Genomic DNA, 9,265 nt, shown 5'->3' with positions numbered 1-9,265 from the left:
AGCTGGCTGGGCCAGCTGTAGACACAGGAAACGCTCTCGAGAACCTTGGTCGCCAAACGCGTTTGATGTTGTGCCACCTAAAACTGTGTTGAAAAACTATTTATACCTTCTCCCACATTTGTGGTTGACAGAGAGCCTTTCTCAATATAGGTTTCGATAAGGGCTTTTTTTTTTCTTATTGATAAATTAGGCCAGGGGTGGTGGCTCATACCTCTAATCCCAGCACTTTGGAAGACTGAGGTGGGAGGATCGCTTGAGGCCAGGAGTTCCAGACCAGCATGGGCAGCATAGCAAGACCACCTTGAAATCGCACTTTACAAATCAGTAAAGGGGTGCAAGGTGAGTACTGTGTGGTAAAGGCCTAAAACTCTGTGAAGGCACAGGCCTAGCTAAAAATCTGAATAGTAAACAGCCACTGTCTCCATGTTTGCTTCAATATAATTGCTCCTCTAGAGTCACATAGCTGGTGATCGTAAAGATTCTTAATTTTCTCCATAGGTAACATCATCCTTGTGAAACCTAAGGCTAGTTTGGGGGATATCTTCCAGGCCTCGCATTCCTGTAGAAGGGATGGCTCACCCAGACCAGTGGCCCATACCACGGAACAGACTCAACTGGTGTTGAGCTCCACCCACGAGCTAACTCAGCAAAGAAGACAATTGCTACACCCCTATGGTTCCACCCAAGCCAGCCAATTAGCAGACCGAATTCCCTGGCCTTTTGCCTACCAAACTGTCTTTAAAAACCTTCCTCCCAAACTTTCGAGGAGATGGATTTGAGAAATTCCTACCATCTCTTTCCATGGCACCTGCAATATTAAATGCTTTCTCTGCTGTAAACCCTGCTGCCTCAGAGTATTGGCTTGCCCTTGAGCAGTAGGCAATGAACCTGGTTGGATGGTAACACTATCTCTACAGAAAAGAAAGAAAAGAAAGAGAAAATATTGAAGTTTTACAAGATGGAACATGATGAGGATTAACTGAAATTGGAATGAATATTTCATTTTATTTGACTTTTTAAAAAAGCACACAAGCCGAGGCGGGTGGATTGCTCGAGGTCGGGAGTTCGAAACCAGCCTGAGCAAGAGCGAGACCCCGTCTCTACTATAAATAGAAAGAAACTAATTGGCCAACTAATATATATAGAAAAAATTAGCCGGGCATGGTGGCTCATGCCTGTAGTCCCAGCTACTTGGGAGGCTGAGACAGAAGGATCGCTTGAGCCCAGGAGTTTGAGGTTGCTGTGAGCTAGGCTGACGCCATGGCACTCACTCTAGCCTAGGCAACAAAGCGAGACTCTGTCTCAAAAAAAAAAAAAAAAAAAGCACACAAGACCGGGCATGGCAGCTCATGCCTGTAATCCTAGCATTCTGGGAGGCCTAGGTGGAATTCCAGACCAGCCTGAGCAAGAGCAAGACTCCCTCTCTACTAAAAATAGACAGAAATTAATTGGCCAACTAAAATATATATATATATATATATATATATATATATATATATATATATATGAGTTGGGCATGGTGGCACATGCCTGTAGTCCCAGCTACTCGGGAGGCTGAGGCAGGAGGATTGCTTGAGCCCAGGAGTTTGAGGTTGCTGTGAGCCAGGCTGATCCCATGGCACTCTAACGCTGACAAGGTAGTGAGACTCTGTCTCAAAAAATAAATTAATTAATAAAAATTAAAAAGCACACAAAAGCTTAAAGAAGTGTAAAGTATCCATGAGCTTTATCAGTTGGTTCTTTAAAGCCCATCAAAGTCCCTTTTTGCACCCTTCCTTTTGCTCTCCCTTTGCTGTGACAATGGGTCCAGTCATCATCTCTGCGTATGTATCATGCTCTGTAAACCTATATCTGGCACTTGCCTTATAATCCTAGTTTTCTCTCCTCAATAAACTTCATTCTCGTGTTTGCCTTACTTTGGCGTGTCTGGCCATGTCTGGCGCGTCTGCCATGAGGGCACTAAGAACTGACATTTCAGACTAAAAACTGACATATTTGGTGCCGTGACTCAGATGTTTCTCTCTGAGCAAGCCTTGCTCTGCACCTTCCTGCCTTTTGTTCTTGTCCACCCCCGCCATTTCGCAACTGGGATCTTTCTGCCTCGGCAACCCTTTCTCCATGATGCCCTTGCTTTCGCTTTTCCTACCCTTGCTTTCGCTTTTCCACCCTTGCCATTTCCGTGACTTGTATGTTTCTCCTTGGGCAAACCAGCTCACCTTTCTCTCGTGCTTTGTTTTGGATTTTCCTGCCTTTGCTTTTGCTTTTTGACCCTCACCATTTCTCAGACTGCATGATTGAGTTCTTGGCTAAACTCAGGTGTGTGATAAGGAGTTTGGGAATGTGTCCGTTGTGGTAGGGGAGAGGTCTTTCGTTTTGTTTCTCTTTAGAGAAGAGGGCTTGTGCTGTAAGTTTTGTGTTTCCAGGCTTTGCATTGGTTTTGGTAAAGCATTTTTCTTTCCGATGATGGGGTACATGTGGCCCCTTCCCATATTAAAGCTAAACCGTCCTCTCCCTGGTTTGATGGCACTAAGTCATTTAGTTCCTGACTCACTCGCTCAGAGCGAACTTGTACGCCCAGTAATAAGTACAGCAGGACTTAGTGCCATTTAGGACCCTGAGGATTTTTATACAGCCCGTGGATAGGCCTGTACATGAACAGGCCTGGGTTACACTGAGGCATCTCTTCTGTGCCTGTCCCTACGGTGTCTCTCCCAGTGGGAGACCACACCCCTGGTCTTACTGGGTCTTTCTCCGTCACCCTCTAGCAGCTTCTTTCCCTCTGTCCCAGGAAGTGCCTTCCTTGTTGTGGCTGGCCACCCAATCACTGGTGCTTTTACAAACAAACCAAGTCATTATACCAACAGATATCGTTGTTCTGGTGCTTAATAATGAGAGACTCCTAGGTTTGAGGGGTTGTGCACATGCCCTCTTCCGACCACTCGGAAAAGAGACATCTGGACTGGTACTTCGGCCACATGGCCTGGGCTGTTACCCCGGGGACCCCCAGCTCTAACAGACCCCAGTGGGTATAGCCTCTCCCCTTTTCCCTGTTTGCACCTTGGCCGTGTGGTCCAGATCCTCACCTGGGGAGACCCAGCTCTGACTGACCCCAGTTGCTCCTGTTTTCTTTCCTCCACCTTTTCCCTCAAACTGGGACAAGTTTGATGCAGATGCTCTAATGTTTGATCTTATTCTGCACAACCACCTGGCCACAGTACAAGCTGGACAGCAGAGAACTATGGTCACCACATGGGACTTTAAATCACCCCACCATCTGACAATTAAACAAATAAAGGCCAGAGCGGTGGCTCATGCCTGTAATTTTAGCACTCTGGGAGGCTGAGACAGGAGGATTGCTTGAGCTCAGGAGTTCAAGACCAGTCTGACCAAGAGCAAGACCCCATCTCTACTTCAAATAGAAAGAAATTAGCCAAACAACTAAAAATAGAAAAAATTAGCCCTACCATGCCTGTAGTCCCAGCTACCTGGGAGGCTGAGGCAGGAGGATCCCTTGAGCCCAGGAGTTTGAGGTTGCTGTGAGTTAGGGTGACACCATGACACTCTTGCCCAGGCAAGAGAGTGAGATTCTGTCTCAAAAAAATAAAATAAAATGCCTGTCAAAAAACAGCACTTAATTTAAATCATCCGTACTGCTTCAGCTGTTGTGATTCCAGAGTATTTCAATACAGGCTTTCAAATATCCATTTCTAAAGTCAATCTTCCCTCTTTATAGAAATACGTATCAGACCGGAGCCTCTTGGGTTAAGAATGCCTTCGTTACTTTCGTTAAACCATCTTGAGCATTTTAGTGACATGATACACATCCACGTTGTTGTGCAACCATCACCACCATCCATCACCAGAACTCTTTTCATCTTGCAAAACTGGAGCTCTTTACCACATGTACATATGTACAAATAACTCACTCCTGAGTGGGGCGAGGTCAGAGATCATCAAGTTCACACGTTTGTGTCTTTCCACAATGTCAGACTTTTTTTTTTTTTACCTGAAGCCATGCCCAAGAAGCCTTGAGCAAGCAGACTCCCACAATATCAGACTTTTTTTGTTTTGAGACAGTCTTGGTCTGTTATCCTGGCTAGAGTGCAGTGGCCTCACCATAGCTCACAGCAACCTCAAACTCCTTGGGCTCAAGCGATCCTCCTGCCTCACCCTCCTGAGTAGCTGGGACTACCTGATGTGTACCACCATACCCAGCTAATTTTTCTATTTTTAGTAGAGACGGGGTCTGGCTCCTGCTCAGGCTGGTCTGGAACTCCTGGCCTCAAGCGATCCTCTCGCTGCTGTCTCCCAGAGTGCTAGGATTTCAGGGGTGAACCACTGCTCCCTACTTAATGTCAGACTTCTACTGATAACATGTCAATCATAAAAGCCACTAGCTATGTGGAGTCCCTAAGGAGGCAGTTCTCTTTAATATTGTCCATTCGCTCAGTAGTCAGAGTTGCTAATACACAGGCTCAAGCCACTCCACAAGGCCGGGCGCGGTGGCTCACGCCTGTAATCCTAGCTCTGTGGGAGGCTGAGGCGGGAGGATTGCTCTAGGTCAGGAGTTCGAAACCAGCCTGAGCAAGAGCGAGACCCCGTCTCTACCATAAATAGAAAGAAATTAATTGGCCAACTGATAAATATAGGAAAAATTAGCTGGGCATGGTGTCACATGCCTGTAGTCTCAGCTACTCGGGAGGCTGAGGCAGGAGGATTGCTTGAGCCCAGGAGTTTGAGGTTGCTGTGAGCTAGGCTGGCGCCACGGCACTCACTCTAGCCTGAACAACAAAGTGAGACTCTGTCTCAAAAAAAAAAAAAAAAAAAGCCACTCCATAAGTCAGTTAATATTGCAAACCATACATAGTGGTATACTTAATATATAAATGTTATGGATTAAAATTTCCACATTAAACAAAGTAACATTTAACATCAAGACAAAAGGAATAGGCTGGGCGCGGTGGCTCACAGCTGTAATCCTACCATTTTGGGAGGCCAAGGCGAGTGGATCGCTCAAGGTCAGGAGTTCGAAACCAGTCTGAGCAAGAGCAAGACCCCATCTCTACTAAACATAGAAAGAAATTAATTGGCCAACTAAAAATATATAGAAAAAATTAGCCGGGCATGGTGGTGCATGCCTGTAGTCACAGCTACTCAGGAGGCTGAGGCAGGAGGATTGCTTGAGCCCAGGAGTTTGAGGTTGCTGTGAGCTAGGCTGACACCACAGCACTCTAGCCTGGGCAACAGAGTGAGACTCTGTCTCAAACAAACAAACAAAAACAAAAACAAAGGGAAACTTATTTTCCTTATCCCTCCTAATAAGGACTACACTTATCCTTCCTGGTGTTCCCTATGGAGATGAAGAAATAGAATGCAAAGGGAGAACTTACTTTCCTTATCCCTCCCAGTTGTTTGAAAAGAATTAATTTACTCCCCCCAGAAAAACCCCTCTATAAAACACAGGGCTCTCCCCTTTTCTCTCATGGATGCCTTTTTCGGCCTCCAGCCATCTGCACCCAGATGCTCAAAATAAACAGCATTTTGCTACCCATGAGGCTTCATGTCTCTCTCTTCTCCTCCTCTCTCTCTCTCTGTCTCCCTTCCAGACCTTACATTATCTTCTTTTACAGCAAAAATCTGGTTAATACCTATACTATGCCTAAACACCCTATCTTTTTTTTTTTTTTTAGGCAGAGTCTCACTCTGTTGCCCAGGCTAGAGTGAGTACCGTGGCATCAGCCTTGCTCACAGCAACCTCAAACTCCTGGGCTCAAGCGATCCTCCTGCCTTAGCCTCCTGAGTAGCTGGGTCTACAGGCATGCGCCACCATGCCCGGCTAATTTTTTTGTATATATATTTTTAGTTGGTCAATTAATTTATTTCTATCTTTAGTAGAGACAGGGTCTTGCTCAGGCTGGTTTTGAACTCCCAGCCTCGAGCAATCCGCCCACCTCGGCCTCCCAGAGTGCTAGGATTACAGGTGTGAGCCACCACACCCGGCCTAAACACTCTATCTTTGAGTCTGTGATTTATGTCTCTATTGGAAAGAGAAGGATCTCACTTGAATATACATCATGTGAAGGGATTAATGAATAGCTCTCAAATCCAAAATGTAGGCTTGTGTTTCTCTAATTAAAGCCTCAAGCTATTGATTTAAAAATATTTATTAATAATATAGTATAAGAAGCAAACTGAAAGTGACATAGATCTGTATTTATTGGATATGAAAATGTCCATGATTAATTATTATGTGAAAGAATAGATTACAAAACAACATATATAGTATGGTCTCATTTTCATTAAAAAAAATAGAAAATATATTTAAAGTTTAATAAGAATCCAATACTGGGCCGGGCACAGTGGCTTACGCCTGTAATCCTAGCACTCTGGGAGGCTGAGGCAGGAGGATTGCTCAAGATCAGGAATTCTAAACCAGCATGAGCAAGACTGAGGCCCATCTCTACTATAAATAGAAATAAATTAATTGGCCAACTAATATATAGAAAAAATTAGCTGGGCATGGTGGCGAATGCCTGTAGTCCTAGCTACTCGGGAGGCTGAGGCAGGAGGACTGCTTGAGCCCAGGAGTTTGAGGTTGCTGTGAGCTAGGCTGACACTCTAGCCTAGGCAACAAAGTGAGATTCTGTCTCAAAAAAAAAAAAAAAAGGCCGGGCGTGGTGGCTCATGCCTGTAATCCTAGCACTCTGGAAGGCTGAGGCAGGAGGATTGCTCGAGGTTAGGAGTTCAAAAACAGCCTGAGCAAGAGTGAGACCCCATCTCTACTATAAATAGAAGGAAATTAATTGGCCAACAAAAATATAGAAAAACTTAGCCAGGCATGGTGGCACATGCCTATAGTCCCAGCTACTTGGGAGGCTGAGGCAGGAGGATTGCTTGAGCCCAGGAGTTTGAGGTTGCTGTGAGCTAGGCTGACACCAGGGCACTCACTCTAGCCTGGGCAACAAAGCAAGACTCTGTCTCAAAAGAAAGAAAAAAAAAAAAAAGAATCCAATACTGGCCTGGCACAGTGGCTCATGCCTATAATCCTAGTATTCTTGGAGGCCCAGGTGGGAGGATCCCTTCAGGTCAGAAGTTCTGGATTGAGCAAGAGCAAGACCCTGTCTCTACTAAAAAAAGTAGAAAAAATTTAGGTGGGCAACTAAAAACAGAAAAAATTAGCTGGGTGTGGTGGCACACTCCTACAGTCCCAGCTACTCAGGAGGCTGAGGCAGGAGGATTGTTGAGCCCAGGAGTTTGAGGTTGCTGTGAGCTATGACATCACCGCTGCACTCCAGTTTGGGTGACAGAGCGAGACTGTCTCAAAAAAAAAAAAAAATCCAATATCCAATACTGGCTGCAGTGTGGGGAAATAATCTTATACACTGTTATTGCAACCTGATACAAAGTTTTTGGAAAGTAATTTAGCAATTTATTAAAAATTTAACCATTGAGAATCCTCTTGGCATCTTCTCTAGTCAGCGGTGGGATTCCTGGATGCTTGTCATGGAAGGGGTTCTTGAGCCACTGCTAGATGCTAAGTTCCAGTTGACCAACCAGCTTGTAGATTTGCAGTGGAAACTGGGTGTGGCTGTGAGTTCAAACCCTTGCAGTGATGCTAAAAGTGGCAGATCATTCTGGCCAAATAAAGAACAAGTCCTTTGAATTGATAATTCCATAGTTCCAGAATTCCTACAGACAATGCAAGGAAATTGCTGAAATTATTGAAATAGTGTGAAAACTGATTATTAAATTCCTGTCATCATTCTAAAATCATGGGCTTTGCTTTCTGCAAGAAAACTGCATGAGGATCAAGTGGTATTTATTGGACAAAAATTACATTTCTGTTTTTCCATTTTTTTTTTGAGACAGAGTCTCGCTTTGTTGCCCAGGCTAGAGTGAGTGCCGTGGCGTCAGCCTAGCTCACAGCAACCTCAAACTCCTGGGCTCAGGCAATCCTCCTGCCTCAGCCTCCCCAGTAGCTGGGACTACAGGCATGCGCCACCAGGCCCGGCTAATTTTTTTTTTCTTCATATATTAGTTGGCCAATTAATTTCTTTCTATTTATAGTAGAGCCGGGGTCTTGCTCTTGCTCAGGCTGGTTTCGAACTCCTGACCTTGAGCAATCTGCCTGCCTCGGCCTCCCAGAGAGCTAGGATTATAGGCGTGAGCCACCACGCCCGGCCTGTTTTTCCATTTTTTAAAGTAATAAATCAGTCAAACAGCAATTAGTGGTGATCAATGCACAATTTTGTGAATGTACTAAAAGTGACTGAATTGAAGACTTTAAAGGGTGTACTTTGTGGTATGTGAATTACATCTCAATAAAAAATAATCAGTTAAAGAAAAGCCCCTTAGCCGGGCCCCACACCTGTAATCCTAGCCCTCTGGGAGGCCGAGGTGGGCAGATTGCTCGAGGTCAGGAGTTCGAAACCAGCCTGAGCAAGAGTGAGACCCCGTCTCTACTATAAATAGAAAGAAATTAATTGGCCAACTAACATATATATAGAAAAAAAATTTAGCCGGGCATGGTGGCACATGCCTGTAGTCCCAGCTACTCGGGAGGCTGAGGCAGCAGGATTGCTTGAGCCCAGGAGTTTGAGGTTTCTGTGAGCTAGGCTGACGCCACGGCACTCACTCTAGCCTGGGCAACAAAGCGAGACTCTGTCGCAAAAAATAAAAAAGCTCCTTAACCCAGTATTTCCACTTGTAGAGTTCCATAAATTTAAAAAGATGTATAAGAATGTTAGTATCAAAAAATTAGAAACAATCCAAATGCTCATTAATTGTAGTTGATTAAATAAATCATGGTTCACATATACAACTGAATACTATATAACATTAAAAAGTGAGATTCATGTATACTGGCATGGCATGGAAAGCCATCAAAAAATACATTGTGTGGAAACAAGCAAATTGCAAAACAGTATAATCACAGCATTATATATACAAAATAATAGTAGCATTAGTGTTAGAAAATCAGGAGGTGTTAGGAACAAGATGCGGCTGCTGATGGTGTGGGGATGGAAGGCATGGTGGAAGTTATAGGTTCTTTTCTGTAAAATATATATTTATTTATTTATTTATTTTAGAGGGTTAACCTGTTATGTAAGGCTTAAATTGTGTGTAAAGAACGTTTATTACTAATGTAATAACAACAAAATTTATGTACATGATAATTGTAACAATCAGGACAATAAAACTGCCACTGTTACTTACATGATAATTTTAATAATCAGGACAATAAAACTGTCACTGTTACACTATC

The 9,265-nt window shown here is 44.1% G+C and overlaps 1 pseudogene; it reads left to right on the top strand.

Annotated features, from left to right (window-relative positions):
- The first annotated feature begins 7,503 nt into the window (after positions 1-7,503).
- Positions 7,504-7,735, top strand: LOC142870960 (COMM domain-containing protein 6 pseudogene; annotated as a pseudogene).
- Positions 7,736-9,265: the final 1,530 nt, after the last annotated feature.

The sequence above is a fragment of the Microcebus murinus genome, chromosome 5 (assembly GCF_040939455.1).
Source record: "Microcebus murinus isolate Inina chromosome 5, M.murinus_Inina_mat1.0, whole genome shotgun sequence".
Classification (NCBI taxonomy): Eukaryota; Metazoa; Chordata; class Mammalia; order Primates; family Cheirogaleidae; genus Microcebus; species Microcebus murinus.
The sequence above is the reverse complement of the archived record's forward strand: the minus strand, read 5'-3'. Positions and strand labels throughout refer to the sequence as shown.